The sequence below is a fragment of the Prosopis cineraria genome, unplaced genomic scaffold, assembly GCF_029017545.1.
Source record: "Prosopis cineraria cultivar Desert tree isolate PC_DT_omini unplaced genomic scaffold, ASM2901754v1 PC3, whole genome shotgun sequence".
NCBI lineage: Eukaryota > Viridiplantae > Streptophyta > Magnoliopsida > Fabales > Fabaceae > Prosopis > Prosopis cineraria.
In genome coordinates, this window is record NW_026555334.1 from 2,038,978 (window position 1) to 2,056,314 (window position 17,337).

Sequence of the window (17,337 nt, forward strand, 5' to 3'; positions counted from 1 at the left end):
AGTATATTTCTCTTATCATCTAATATTTAGTATTTTAATTTTATAAACTAAGCTCAATGTAAAAAATTTTGTTAATAAAGCCAACAATATTATGATTAAAAAATTAAAAAACACTTTATAGAATTAAAAAAATAAAATAAAATCTCGATAAGATTAAAAGTATAACTTACTCTAGTTATTTAAAAAGGAAAGAAATGATTAAAAGCATACTCAGTTGATTGCATTAATCACAACTCAATGCCAAGTAATTAAAAAGGAAATTTCAAACGAATCATCCACTCCAAAGGGCAAACGTCCCCTGATCACCCAATGGCCATTCACATCTTCTCACCCATCCGCCAGCAATTCAAAATTTAAGACACATCACAATTAAGAGCCAAGTCAAATTATTGAATTATTCAAAGCATTGTTGTTGTTCAATTCAAACATTGGAAAATAAGCAGAGAACAGGGGTTTCATAGAACTTCTTGTTTAGGAGACCTTGATTTCCAAATTGAATTCCTCTCCAATAAGCAGAGACAATTCTGAAATTTCAACAATAACAAATTGTTTGGAACTGTCAAAATATCTCTTTATAACTCTCTTTTCATCTGTGTTTGATTCCTCCATGATGCCCAACTCTTTCTTTTCACAAATATTGCTCAATCCGTCTCCACTTGGTATCCCCAGAAAGGTTACCTTATTTATGAACCACCTTTGGTCAAGAGCAAACCTTCCATTTGTGACCTCAGATGCAACAAAAACTCTATTGTCGCGCAATGCACCATAAAATCCTACCAGTGTCCATTGTCCTTTCCCTCCCCCCATGTCAAGGTCCTCCCCGTCATCCAAATATACTTGCCCAGAACTGTTTGTGTTGCTACTAATAACAACCAGCAGTTCAAATGGCGTCTTACGTGCAGCTTCTGTTGTCATTGCTTCACCTTGCAAAGCCAAGATATTACCTTCCTGAACATGAACATTTATGTGATCAGGTGGTGCATCAAGCGTCACGTTCTTTCCTGTGCTCGCAATCACTGAGTTTGAGATATTGAAGAGGTCAAACCAGCTTCCTTTAGGAAAATAAGCATCAACAGTGATTGCTCCTGGCTTCAGAACAGGTGACACCATCACTCCTTTGCCAAGCAGAAACTGTGAGCTTATTTCGTAAGTTGCGGTGTCCTCAGGGAATGAAAAGAAAAGAGGTCGCGCAATGGGTATCCCTTTTACATGTGCTTCATACATTAACGTGTAGAAGTAAGGTAGGAGGCGATAACGAAGATTAAGCACTTTTCTAGCTGATGCAGCAACAGAATCCCAAAGATAGAGCTCTTGACGGATTGAAGTTCTATCTGAATGATCCCTTGCAAAGGGATAAAATGCCCCTAACTGCAATATGAGGACATCCTTAAATTTACTGATAAGCAGCTTGTGAGATGCAATATTAAGAGGATATAAGGTCATATATAAAAAAGTTGATGGCATCCTTTAATTTTTACGAGACAATAGTTTTACTTTTCATAAATACAAATGTTAGACACAGGACACATTACACTAGTTCAGTGTCATAAGAGACAAATGTTCTCCATAACAAAAAAAAAAAAATGAGAGATAAATTGCTCGCATTTGCCATATACAAAGAAAATAATTTTCAGGTCAACAAAATGTTTTCGGGATGGACACTATAGGGCATATGATAATAAACAAAAAATTATAATGATTTAAAATACACACCTATTATATGAAAGAAGTTAATCTAGCAACTGTATGATTAAAAAAAAAAGATAATATAATATATTAGATTTCTGATAAAATAACTTCTGTAACCCACATAGCTTTAGGAATTTGAATTACAGTACTTATGACATGAAGACATATTTTTAAAGTATGTCTCAACTCATGTGGCCTATTTCGCTCATTCATTTTACTAAAAAAATATGTGAATAATTTCAAGTAAGAAAAGGAAAAACTATCTTTAAAAACAAAAAGAAATGGAAAAAGTAAATACCATGCAGAGTAAAAGAATAAGGAAAGAAAATGATATAAACAAAAACATTGAGGAGCTATATGTAATTTGATTGGGAGTTACATGCCATCTTTTATTTCCTTTTCTTTTCGTTTTTTGAGGGACCATAAATTTTACAAAAGCTTAGATATGTCCATTAATATTTTCCAAACTAGGAAGGACGGCCTTGGCCTCTATTTATCTCCCCTTCATCCACTTTCGCATATCAATGACCTTCCAAAGAACAACAAACTGCTAAAACATCGAAGTGATTAAGACTAAAATTTTTACCTGTATCCAACGCTGGCAAAGTTCTTCAGTTGTATCTCTCGAGAAGCCACATATATCTGCCCCAACCATTGGAATTCCAAAGATTCCAAAATTTAAGATGGATGGTATTGAGTATGCCAAATCATTCCATGTGGCAGCATTATCTCCAGTCCAGTGGGCTGTATGCTTCCCTGAGCTTACAAAAGTTGATCTACTGAGAATGAACGGCCTTTTCCCAGTTATATTTGTTAGGACCTTGTTAGTTGCTTTGGACTCTAACAATCCATACAAGTTGTGTGCGTCATACTCAGTAATGTTACCGTGATGTAAACAAGTTGCTGGAATTGTATTATTATTAATGGGTCGAAGACTTCCAGCATTATTAATCTTGTAAGGAGGGTTGTCCAAGTTAGAAGATGGAATGGGAGGTGAAGTAATGAAATTGGATAACTCATTCATGTCAAGCCAAATACCATCAAAAGGAAGGAGGCTCTGAAATAATTCAATTTCCTTAGCCCAAAAGAGTTCGCCAAGTGGATTTAGGAAGTCTGGAAAGTAGACTGGTCCAGGCCAAACCTTACCCAAATAATTTACTCCACCATGCTTTATGTAAATATCATCCTGCAAACCTCTAATAAAGGTTTCATATGTCTTGTTTACATTGATACCTGTTTAAAATTTTTCTTTGCATTAACAATGCTCAGAACTTCTACAATCAAAAGAAGAGTAATTTTCGCTTGAGAAAAAAATATATATATGGTGCTCTAAGGAAGGTACCTGGATCCAAAATCAGCACATATTTCTGACCATTTTGGTGAAGAGTGTCGACAAATTTTTTCATCTTATTCAGTGGAAAGTTGATTGGATCAAGTGTAAAATCCTTGTACGCATCCATGTAATCAATATCTGTCCACATTACTTCAAGAGGTATGCTTGCTTTTGCATAATTAGCAACAACAGTTTCAACGTCACTTATATCCTTGTAACCCCACCGACACTGATGAAACCCTCCAAAAATGACATCACAACTTGGGGGTAAGCACAGAAACTAGACACAAGGTTACCCAGAATAAACAAACTACTTAAATTCCCAAGATTTTAATGTCTGGCAAGTGTGAATAATTACATCTATATTTCAACTCACCTTACAAAATCATTTCTACAAAAGAAAAATACATTAGGTACTTTATATATATATATATATATATATTTTCCTTCTCAACTCCACATATAATAGAAAGTAAATGTAACAACTTTTTTTCTGGTAATGTCATAGCAGATTTAAATTTTTCTTCTCCCTTTAGTGACATAAAAAAAATAAAATAATATGTGCACCCATATATTTCAATGACAACAATATTTAGTCACGGTCCAAACTCATGTTCTCTACCCCACTGGTACAATTGATGGTTGCATCTGAACATACTAATGAGTAATAAAGTCAACTGGTAGGCTTAGGGTGAAGGAAATTATATGAGGATAAAGTAAAAAATCTCGACACAATATTGTCAAACAAATTAGGTACAAATATCATCAAACTCAAGACACCAAATATAGACATGATAGATCAATTCATAAAATCACATCATAAACTGACCTTAACTCCCAAGAAACACAAACACAACAACTACCAACAACTTCCTACGCACTAACCTAGTGGAAAGAACATGCACTGAGGTGGAGTAATCTGTTATCTTACGGAGTAAGAACTGTATTTCACATCATCAATACATCAAAGTGCATGTAACTTCTCCCCCACATGCCACTATTATAAGCCCACTAAAGATACGTAACCCTTAGTTAGAGAGGACGATAGGAAATTACCCATAACTGCCCCAATGCACATCAAGCATGGATTCATGAAATTCACCAAAAATTTAAGATTCTATTGATATGCACAAAAATACAACTCTGCAAAACAAACAATATGTCGAGTCTCATTACGCTATTCTATTTAAAGCAGTCTGTAATGGAATCTTTTGCAGTCTTTGTTTTCATACAAAGTGAGACCAAAAAAACATTCAATCAAGCAACAGAACTGTGGAATAGAAAATTACCAAAAGACCAATATGGCATCGGAGCAGGGCGGCCTATGAGGTCCGTGTACTGCTCCATCACCAACTCCGGCGTGGGTCCAGCGAAAAAGTAAAGATCAAGAATGCCTCCGATGACTTTATAAGTAATACGATCACCATCATAGACTACGTCCATTCCATTGCTATTAAGTAACAAAACCCCATGAGTGGTCCCAGCCTTGACTCTTCCATCAGCTGAAGGAGAACGAACATCCATGTAAAATGGGTGAGAACCATAAAGGTTTTGATCGAGATTAGCACTGCCAGTGTCAGCATTCCACAAGGTGAGAGTCTGATTGGGTTGGATTTTGAATGAACTCTTGGTGCGCTCTCCAAGACCGTACAAAGAAGCTCCATTTCTGGGCAGCGAGGAAGAGAGTTGAAGGTACTGGTCTTTGAAAACAGAAATGTCGATCGCTTTTTAGGGTTTGGAGAAGCGTTGAAGATGATGTCGCCTGAGGATTTGCGAGCGAGCGTGAACCCAAAAGGGGTGGTATTGTAGAGGGTGAAGACGATATCAGAATTGGAATTGATCAAGGAGTACTGTAGTGAATTTGAGGGATTCTGATGCTGAAGGAGGTGAGAAGATTGATTTTGGCGAGAGAGGGAACCGTGAGAAAGAAAGGAACGACGATGAATCACTCCTTGTGGAATTTCCCATCTTTGTTTCGCAGAGTCGGTGATTCGTACTCTGAAGCAGTCTGGACTCTCAAAACTGCATTCAAAAAGTTGTGCAAGTGAGCTATCAAAAATACAGAGTTTGTTAGGAATAGGCTGTGCCTAGTGGAATAAATTAGCTCCTCACAATTGAGAAACGAAGTCTATAAGAAGAGATATTCATATTTAGTAACATTGTATCAAACAGAATTACTGGAGGATACCGCCATCAAACGAATATAGTTTGGTTTTGGGACGCCAGCTTTCGAACGGAAGTAAGCCTCATGGCGACGGAGTAGCTAACAAGTACAGAGTTGCAGTCATGTCTCATGTTGGTTGTCTGGTAAAATAAAAAATTGGAATGGATTGGGTTTAAGTTATTTTTATATGAATTAAGATTTTTCCCGACTCAATTTATATTGCGCTAACCTACCAACACATTTAACTTTTTTTATAAAAAAATTACCTATAAATACTACATATTAATGTTACATCTAATTTAAAATTCACATCATAGCGTAATTATTTGTGTGGAGTAGTCAAAGCTCAAGTCTTCTTAGAAGTAGAAAGAGCACGGGTAATGAAAAGAGGGAGAGTTGGATGCAATTTAAGAATTTGGGTTGGGTTCGTTTGTTATTTCGATTTCTTTTTCGTCTGTTTTGTCGGTTTTTTTAATGAATGGTTCTTGAAATTAGGACCTTTTTTTTTCTTGTCATGGTTTGTTTTTAAACAAAATATAGATTAATTGGGTCAATCCTAACTTATAGGCTAACCTATTCAATTCAAGGCCTAAATGATCTGGATGGAAAAATCCTTTTTCATTTAAATGAAGTTTTTTGCAACTCAACTTGATTTACATAGCAAGTTATTCGCGGTAATCCATATAACACAACTTATTCTCAGCTTTATTTTCATGCACGAAATTTTTAAACTGCTCAATATAAAATATAAGATTTATTAGTTTGTTTACCTAGGATAAAAAAAGTTACAAACAGTAAAAGTTAAAAGAGTGGGTGAAGCTTATCGACTATCCAATACAATGATCAATCCGATTGCTTAATGATACTAATATTTGATATGGCGTCAAACCTTCTTGAACGTACCATGAAGCCATCAGAAAGCAATACAAATTTGTCTTATTTATAATTGAGAATCTCAATTGTCAATTATTTAAATTAATATTTATAATTTATTTCAAAAAATTTATCAAGAACCTAATCATTACTAATCAATCTTTTGAGATCTTAATGTTATTTTCCCAATTAAATATCTCAATTATTATTTTTTATTTCATCGCTTAGTGTCTTAACTAATTTGATGGTATTACCACATCCTGCTTAGTCTAATTTAAACTCCTGTTGTGTAGGAATATTTCAATTATTATCATTTGGTAATTGTTAAAATAATGAGAATTTAAGTGAACTTTTATTATCTTTTTATTGAAAATAACTTAATTTAATTTTTCATATTTTTTTAAAAATTAAAATGTAAAATATATTTCCTTCATTTAAAAATATAAGATATTTTTTATATAGTAAAATATTTAAAAATATAAAATATTTTTAATATTTTAAAGTATAATTGATATGTTTTTTCAAAAGTGTTTATAGTAAAGAAATCAATTTATATTTATTGTAAAGTAAAACACTTAATTTCTAAATAGCTAAGTAAAACACTCATCTTAAAATAGGGGTAAATATAAAAAATTATATAAAATTTTATTATCTTTTCATTGAAAATAATTTAATTTATTTTTTTACATTTTTATTTTAAAAAATAAAAAATAAAATTGTAAAATATATTCCCTTAGTAAAAACTGCAAGATATTTTTTGTAGTTGGATATTTAAAAATATAAGATATTTTTAATATTTTAAAGTATAATTAATGTTTTTTTAACTGTTCATAGTAAAGAAAAACTTTATGTTGGCAAAAAAAAATTTTATATTTATTTTAATGTAAAATATTTCTACTAAATAAAAATAAATATATAAATATTGTGTTAATTTAAAAATAAATAATTATTTTATTAAAGGATAACATTCAATTAAAAAATATTTTTTAGTATTTAATGAATTTTATTGAGAGGAATTATTTTATTACACGTTACATAAATTAAGTGAACATGCTCCGCGCAGTTTGATTGTCAAGAAAAATGCGCAAATATTCACAAAGAAAATTCCTTGACGACCTCTATTTCGGTATTTCACGAGAATTTTTTTATCGGAAACACTTTTTTTAACCGATCGGCTCGAGTTGAAATGTATTTTTTAGCGAAAGAAAATTTGAAAAAAAACGACAAGAAAAGAATGAAGAATTACGTGAAGAACACAACAGCAATTCCAAGTTTCCAACTGCATCATCATCAATCATCATCATCATCTATGAAGAAGAAAATTAAGAGAGAGAAGAGAAAACATCAATACCTAGCCGAAAGGGAGAGACGAGGAATATCAGGTCCATAAACAGAAGAGGATTTGATGAGATCAAGAGAAGCACCAAGTGATTTTCCTGAGATATCAGTCCTCACACTTCGAATGGAATAGCCATAGCCAACAGCTCCTGTTGCTTTTGCTTCTCTTTCAGCTGATTCTCCATATACCGTAGCCGACGACGACGACGAAGACGAAGTAGAAGAATCGGATTTCGCGGAGCCGAAGAAGATAAGACAGATCGAGATAAAGAAAAAGATGACGGAGGATAGCGAAATCGAAATGAGTCTTGAATTACTCGCGTGCAGAGAATTCATGGCCGTTGACGGGCGTGAAGAGCTTCTTGGTGAGTGACAGTGAATGGTGATGACTACGAGTCTACGAGGATGGAAATTGTAAAACGAAGGCCTTTATGGCTGCATTCTCGCAAAAGAAAAAAGGAAAAAAAAAAAAAACAAAAGAAAATGATAGCCTATAGCTAGCGCCTATCGTCAATATCTTTGAATGAAAGTAGATTGATAGAAAATGATGAGATAGGCCAAGTATTAAATGTATTGGATGATATTTCTCCCAAGCACGTGCTCCAGTTTAAAATATAGGAAGAGTTTCAATTAAGTAACACGGTAAAGAATGAACTTTAAGTGAATCTAAAATTTTAAAATTTCAATTCAACCTAAAAAAATTTAAAAAATTTTAATAGTAAAAAAATTAAAATATCTTTATTTATTATGTAAAATTATTAATTATTAATTTTTTTAATGAACTTATTAATTTATCAATATTATATGTAAATTACATTCATTTGTCAAACATTTAGTAACATTAATTATTAATTTATTAATTTTACTTTTTAATTTATCAATATCATATATAAATTACATTCGTTTGTCAAACATTTAGTAATATTAATTATTAATTTATTAACTTTACTTGTTAATTTAACAACTAAAGTTAGCAATTTAACAACCGATGCTGCTTTTTATGATTAAAAAACTAATGCGAAGTCTTATATAATTATTGATATATCAATTCATGTAATTTGCAACTCATATTCATAAAAATAAAATAAAAAATTTATAATTAATAATTTTATATAACAAGTGAAAGGTATTTTAATTTTTTTACCGTTAAAATTATTTTTACTTTTCTCCCTTATAATGAATTAAAATTTCATAATTTTTTTGGACTCATTTAAAGTTAATTCTCCATAATGATCCTTAACTAAACTCCCTAAAATATAAGGTATTTTTCATTCAAAAATATTGATTTAAAATATAAGATACTTTATAAAAATCAGTAACATTAAATTTTTTTTACAAATACCTTTTTTTTGTATTTTAAAGAGAGATGGTGTAAGAAAAAAATTAATATTAAATTTATACTATTCATATTAAATTTAAAGGATGGAGATTAATAACCACATTTATTAAAAAGTATTGTAATTTTTTATTTTAATAAATATAAAATAAAATATTAAATCTAGACTTTCTTGATTTAATTTAGATAGCGTACGTTTTGCTCTTGATACAGCAGATGGCAGAAGGAAGAGGAGGAGGAGGAGGAGGAACTTGCGAAGGAGACGAGGGGCGTCCGGTATTGCCGCATTGATGCGATGAGACAAGCTAGTGCCAGAGGAACGTTAGGTAAAGTGGCACTAAACCCATGCGTTCATGCAAGTGGAAATGTGGGTGTTCGATTCGGATATACGTACACGTGTTCAAATTGTGAAGTTCCAAGGGAAAAAAAGTCAGACGGCAGGCAGGCAAGCGTACTAGAAACTAAAAAAATAAATGTTATGCAGCCTTCAAAAAATAATTTCAAATTATAAAAAAATTTAGCATATTTTTAAAAATGAGACAGCAGACAAGCCAGCGTATTAAAAAATTATTGACTTATTGAAAGAATTATTTTTGAAGATTTTTTTAAAATTCTAATTTTCTAATGAATTTAGCTAGGGAAGATATCAACACCGATGAAATAACATACATTTTTATTGCAATATATTGAAAATATACATACATACATACACATATATATATATTAGACAAATACTATATATATATCAGACAAAATTAACAGGACATGATCTGTTGGACATAATTTGTCATATATATACTGCACAAAATAAACAGGACATGATATTTAGTTTTAATTATTTTATAAATATCTTTTGAGACTAATTATATACGTTAGGATAAAAATATTTTCTTAAATATTTATAGGAAAATTCTTTTTTTTACCTTCAATTATAGGAAAATTCTTTGAATTTTGATAAGTGATTGAGCGGCCTTGATTTGGAGCAAGAGCTCCTTTTCCAACCATGATAAATATACCCATTCGTGTTATCACTTCTTAATCCATTTGATTACTGATATAGACTTGATAAATGAGATAGTACCAAAAAAGCATATCATGAATAGAAACCTAACATCCAGCATTACTGTAAATTAGATGAACATATACTTGAGGTTTGTAACCACACTGACAGTTTCATTTATTCCTGGTTCCCTGCAATAAGTTGTCAACACTATTGGCATTCAGGAATACAGATAATGTATTATAATGATTTTCATACATTTTTTCGTCATCTACTTCTTATCTCTATCAACCATTTATTTTCACCATCTCTCTCTCTCTCCCCCTCTCTCTAAATTTACATAAAACTTTTATTAATCTATATGAGCCAAATCCCTCATAGCCGTGGTTTTTATCAAACTTCCTGTTGAGAGACCTTAATTTCAAGCTTAAATTCCTTTCCAATAAGCAAAGACAATTCTGAAACTTCAACAATAACAAACTGTTTGGAACTGTCAAAATATCTCTTCACGATTGCCTTTTCCTTTGTGTTTGTTTTTCCCTCCATGATGCTCAGCTCTTCCCTTTCCCACCTACTGCTCAATCCCTTTCCGTAAGGTATCCCTAAGAAGGTTACTTTACTAATGATCCACCTTTGATCCAAAGTAAACCTCCCATTTGTGACTGCAGATGCAACATAAATGCTATTGTCGTGCGATGCACCATATAACCTTACCAGTGTCCACTGTCCTTTCTCTCCCCCCATGTCAAGGTCCTCCCCATCATCCAAATATACTTGTCCAGAACTGTTTTCTCTGCCACTGATTACAACCAGAAGCTGAAATGGCGTCTTGCGTGCAGCTTTCGTCGTCATCGCTTCACCTCGCAAAGCCAAAATATTACCCTCCCGAACATGAACATTAATGTGATCAAGTGGGGCATGGAGCCTAACATTCTTTCCTGTTTTCACTGTCACCGAGTTGGAGATGTTGAAGAGGTCAAACCAGTTACCTGCAGGAAAATAAGCATCAACAGAGATTGCTCCTGGCTTCAGTATAGGTGACACCATCACCCCTTTGCCATGTAGAAACTGAGAGTTTATTTCGTAGGTTGTAACATCCTCGGGGAATGAGAAGAAAAGGGGTCGAGCAATGGGTACGCCTTTCACATGCACTTCGTACATTAATTTGTAAAAGTAAGGGGGAAGGCGATAGCGAAGACCAAGCACTTTTCTAGCTGCAGCAGCAACTGAATCCCAGAGATAAAGCTCTTGACGACTTGAACCTTTCTCTGAATGATCCCTTGCAAAAGGATAAGATGCCCCTCACTGTAACAAGACAAAATGACAAAATTTATCGATAAACTTATAAAATGTGATACAATCACACATGCACACCTGATAAATAAAAAGGACAGTGTTCAAAGTCAATAGAGACATTATTCATAGTCAAGAAATACGACTGTTAAGTATGAACTGACTCTGTAACATAAGCATTATACATAGTGAATGAACATGGCCACATATTACGACCCGAAAAAAAAAATAATAATAATAATGATGATGACTTCATGAACCAAATAAAAGAATTACTTGTATATAACTAAACAAAGAAAAGAAATATGTAGATGAATCAAATAACATTCCTATCTTTTTTCTTTCTTTTATTGCCGTAGGCAAAACAGAATAACATTCAAAGAATAACAAAATGATGAAACATCGATAGGATTTGGTTAAGAGATGTTACCTGGATCCAACGCTGACAAAGTTCTTCAGTTGTATTCCCTATAAAACCACAAATATCTGCTCCGACCATTGGAATTCCAAAGATTCCGAAATTTAAGATGGAAGGAATTGAGTATGCCAAATCATTCCATGTAGCAGCATTATCTCCTGTCCAGTAGGCTGTATATTTGACTGAGCTTACAAAAGTTGATCTACTGAGAATGAATGGCCTTTTCCCAGTTATTTATGTCAAGGCCTTGTTAGTTGATTTGGACTCTAAGAGTCCATACAAGTTGTGCACATTATACTCAGTGATGTTACCATAGTGTACATATGTTGCTGGAATTGTCTTATTATTTATGGGTCGTTGAATTCCAGCATTGTTAATCTTGTAAGTAGGGTTGTCAAGGTTAGAAGACGAAATGGGAAGTGAAGTGATGAAATTCGATAACTCATGCATATCAAGCCAAAGACCATCAAAAGGAAGAAGGCTCTGAAATAATTTGATTTCCCCTTCCCAAAATGCTTCACCATGCGGATTTAAAAAGTCAGGGTAGTAAACTTGCCCAGGCCAAACTACACTCAAATAATTGATTCAATTACGCTTTATGTAGACATCATCTTGCAAACCTCTAATAAAGGTTTCATATGTCTTATTTCTACTGATACCTGTTTAAAAAATTTCTTTGGATTAACAATGCAAAAAATACCCATAAACAAAATAACATTAATTTTTGTTTTGGAAAAAAAATATCCAGTGCTCAAAGCAAAGTACCTGGATCCAAAATCAGCACATATTTCTGACCATTTTGGTGAAGGGTGTCAACAAATTTTTTCATCTTATTGAGTGGAAAGTTGATGGGATCAAGAGTAAAATCCTTGTATCCGTCCATGTAATCAATATCAGTCCACATTACTTCAAGAGGTATGCGTGCTTTTGCATAATTAGCAACAACATTCTCAACATCACTTGCATCCTTGTAGCCCCAACAACATGGATGAAATCCTTCAACAAAGATATCATAACTTGGGTAACCATATAAAGTAGACACTAGAATGACAAGAATAGACAAGCTATTTTAATTCTCAAGTGAGATACTGATGCCTAGAAACTTTGAGCAATTGCATCCTACCTTTTCAACTTGCAAAATCCTTCTACTGAAAGAAAAATACATTGTGTAAGTTAATTAATTATCTTCTTCAGTTAGGTAGCTCCATTTATGCAAGAAAATAAAAGAAATAAAAACCTTTTGTAATGTCATAGCAGAAAACTTTTTTGTGATATATATACATATATCCTACAGTGCAAACTTATGTTCTCTATGCTGCAGTATAACACTGTTTATACCAACATGTTAGTGAAAGATTTTGCATTATCAAGACATCGGGGTGCTTATAACTTCTCCCTAGGTGCTACTATTATTATTAGCACACTAAAGATAGTTGTTACCTTCGCTTAAAGAAGACTATCTAAAACTGCCCCAGTGCACATTAAACATAAATTCATAAAATTCAACTAAAGTTTAAGATACTGACTTGATGTATTATAACATATGCATGAGAACCAAAGAAGTACAAGGGTAACATGAGCACAATACTACAAAACATGTTAAGTGTCATTGTAAAGAGTTGTACAGGGTGCATTCCTGAACAAGAACACAATTTTTCAAGTCTGTCACATTAGTCAAGAACAAACAAACATGCAATGAAGCAACAAAGCTGTGAAATATGATGTTACCAAAGGACCAATATGGCGGCGCAGGGCGACCTATGAGTTCAGTGTATTGCTCCATCACCAACTCCGGAGTGGGTCCGGCGAAAAAGTAAAGATCAAAAATGCCTCCAATGACTTTGTAAGTAATACGATCGCCATCATAGACTATGTCCATTCCATTGCTATTGAGCAACAAAACCCCATGAGTGGTTCCAGCCTTAACTCTCCCATCAACCGAAGGAGAACGAACTTCCATATAAAATGGATGAGACCCATAAAGGTTTTGATCGAGATTGGCGCTAGCAATGTCAGCATTCCACAATGTAAGTGTTTGATTGGGTTGGATCTTGAAGGAACTCTTGGTATGCTCTCCAAGGCCATACAAGGAGGCTCCATTTTCGGGTAGCGAGGAAGAAAGTTGAAGATACTGGTCTTTGAAGATGAGAAATGTCGATGGGTTTCCAGGGTTCGGGGAGGTGTCGAAGACGACGTCGTTTGAGGACTTGCGTGTAAGTGTGAAGCCAAAAGGCGTGGTGTTATGGAGGGTGAAGATGAAGTCTGAGTTGAGATCTGTGAGGGAGTATTGTGGTTGCCGGTGACGGTGACGGAGATGGGAAGATGAATTCTGTAGGCAGAGAGGTTGAGAAGGGGAATAAGAATGGCGAGGAATCACTTGCTGGGAATTTCCCACCTTTCGTGTGTAAAGTCAGTAATCCTTACCCTCAAGCAATCCTTGTTCTCAGAGCTACAGTCAACTGGAAATGATAAAACATATCATTGAAGAATGAATTCTCAGGAACCTCGGAATTGCATCCCAAAAGCACTTTGTTTTTTCCCGCGTTCGAATTCCAACCTCGTTCATCATGTTGTGCACTCGGCTTCCCTCACCTCTAGCAACTCCACAAAGGAGTTATATTTTATTTTATTTTTTAAAAAAACTAAACTATGTTTTTTATTTTTAATTTAATAAAATAAAAAATTTATATAAATTATAATTTTTTTAATAAATAAATTTATTTAAAAATTTTAAATTTAATATAAATAAAATTTCTATTTAATATTAAAATTTTTTCATAAATTAACTATGCAAAATTTATTATGAACAATGTAAATTTAATAATTTTTTTCAATTTTTATAAATTTTTAATATTAAATTTTGATCATTTATATTAAATTTAAATTGTTCAGATTAATAAATAGATTTATTAAAAAAAATTTTATTTATATAAATTTTTTATTATAAAAAATTAAATATCAATTGTTTTGATTATGTTAAGTGTTCATTTTGTGATATTGCGGATTAACTTTTTTTACAGTACCCAACCAAACTGTTAGTTTTTTTTTTTTTGTAACATTTTTTTTTGTGACATTAGTACTTTGTTTTATGAGTAATTTGTTGGCCCAAAAATATTGTAATTTTATTGGGCCTAGGCCTGATTGTACAACAAATAATGAGAAGTAAAGTTAGTCATCTTATTTGATTTTGTTTTAATTTGGGCCAGTTTCTTCTCTTTTTTTTAACATACGAAGGTTAGATCAAATGAATTGAGTCTAGAAGCACCTTTTAAAACACATTTTTGAATTCCAAGAGCACTAATAAAATTATGTATATATCAGTCAGCAGTGAGGTGATCGTATTTGCAATCTAAACACACAACCTCTTTTGGTTTCAATAATATCCTAATTGGTTTCAATCTAAACATACAACCTTGTGGGCATAGTTTTATTGGTCAAATCTTTACAAAATTGGCATATCTTTATTTGTGATAGTAACTTATATGTTGACCTAAAGTTGGAAATCCAATCCATGGAAAAAAATAAATTAATTAATAAAAAATAAAAATGTCATATTTAATTAGAAAAAATATTTTAATACATAAACATTAATATGATTTTTATGTTAGTACATGGGTCTAATTTTGTATCTTGTGAGTATGATTTTGTTACCATTCTTTTTTTTTTTTTTTCAATCAAAGATATTTTACCATTCTATTTAAGATAAGATCTCCCCCTACCTAATGAATTAAAAAACGTTACTAAGATTATTTTAAATTAAAAAGTTGGACATAATCACATGATCACTATCCATATCCTACTCACTAAAATTTTTGAAGACATTACTATAGTGGCATCGGGTACCTTTCATGAATAATTTATTATTAAATTTTCTTAAATATTTGTTACGACAACAGTTAATATTAAATGAATAAATGAGTGTTTTTGGATAACTATCCCAAATTAAATAACTTCTTATCTTAATGAAATTTATCTTTTTTTTAGTTCAAAAAATGCGATGCACTCAACATAGTAAGTAAACAGTTATAACATTATCAAAAGAGTTAGCATGATCTCCCACTGTTCACATATCATTCAGGTCAAAATAAAATTATTTACACATCAATAAATCAATAATTTTAATTAATTCATAAAAATAATACTATTTACAATTTTTATAAATAATTTACAATTAAAAAATATCTAAAATCTATAAAATCCTCTTATGTAATTAACCAAACAAAATCTAACTTTTCTGCCTGCTAAAACAATTAAATATTAACATTAACAACACCAGAAAAATCAAAAAGCTCTGAATTTTTATATATATACTTGTCCGGCAAAAAGGGGGTGTTTTATTGATGAACTGAAATTCTTCTGTAATTCAATGCACCATGTGATCTTCCACCAGTTGGATCAAATAAAAATTTATGCATCATTATTTTTAATTATTTTATTTTTAAACTAAAATTTCTGTTTAATTTTTTGTTTTTTATGTTATCATCAATAATAAAATCAATTTATATTTATAATTATATGACATGTCATATTTTTATTTAACAGAGTATGTAAGACAACTAGATCCATACAATAATTTTTTTCAATTTTAAAGAAACCTTTTTACCACCACCTTTTTACCACCGCTTGCAGGAATTATGAAGAAAATAAAAAAAATTATTATTATTTTTTATCATGTATTTAGGAAAAAAAAAATAAATGTTCTGACAATGATAATTTAGATGTTAAATTTTTTATATTTCACCTAATGGGTATATAAACCTTTTGTACTCTAAACGCACTTGTCAACTCCCCACACGGATCATTTTCCATGGATTTATTTAAAAGAAGAAGAAGAAGAAAGAAGAAAGAGAGAAAGAAAAGGACCCACTTTCAAAGGAAGAAATTAAAATAAACGAATAAATATTCCTTTTTTTTCAGAAAAATAAATTAAATAAATGCAGTTGTGTTACCTGGCCGTAAGGGAGAGACGAGGAATATCAGGTCCATATAGAGATGAAGGCTTAATGAGGCCAAGACTGGCGCTGAGGGATTTTCGTGAGAAGAAAATCAGAGGTCACACTTCGAACGGTGCAGCCATAGCCCACAGCTTCTGCTTCTCTGTCTTCTCTGTAAAAACTTGACGAAGAAGAAGATGGTCCGGCGAAGCAGAAGATGAAGCTGATAAAGCGCAAGAGGACGAAGCCTTTGGTCGCAGTGGGCTTTGGTCTACTCTCACGCCCCATCGCAGCCATTGGCTAATGAGGGCTTATTGGTAAGTTTATATGATTTTTTACATGGAAGATTTACGGATAAGTTTTTGACGAAATTTGTTAGGAAAATAATAATAAAATTTCTCCATATTATATAAATAATAATTTTTTAAAATATCATAATTTCATTGAAGTCTCTAAAAACTTTTTTGTTAACAATTTTAAATTGAAAAAACTATTTACCCTTATTAATAAATTGTAATTTTTTGTTCAACTTTTGTAATTCCTTTGAATAAAAGTTATAATTCTTTAAACAAAAGTTATAAATAGGGTTTGTTATTTTAAAAACTTAATTTTTTAATACTAAAAATTATATTTGATAAATTATAATTTTTTGTTCAATTCTTACTATTTATAAAATAAAAGTTGTTATTTCTTAAGCAAAGTTTGTAATTGAGGCTTGTTTTTTAATAATAAAAATTACATTTAATAAGTTGTGATTTCTTCTTCAACTCCTACAATTTATAAAATAAAAAATGTAATTTTTTAAATAAAAGTGATGATTGGAGTTTGTTGTTTTTAATAAGGGTAAAATGATTATTTTATTTTAAAATTTATTAACATAGAAATCTCTAAAAACTTTATTAGAATTATGACATTTCAAAGGATTAGATTGTCATTTATATAATTCAGAGAAAATTTAT

At 31.7% G+C, this 17,337-nt stretch overlaps 2 pseudogenes; both read right to left on the reverse strand.

The window, feature by feature from the left end:
* Nucleotides 1-369: 369 nt before the first annotated feature.
* On the reverse strand, nucleotides 370-7,859 carry LOC129306363 (alpha-glucosidase-like; annotated as a pseudogene).
* A 2,020-nt stretch (nucleotides 7,860-9,879) lies between these two features.
* LOC129307300 (alpha-glucosidase-like) lies at nucleotides 9,880-16,675 on the reverse strand (annotated as a pseudogene).
* Nucleotides 16,676-17,337: the final 662 nt, after the last annotated feature.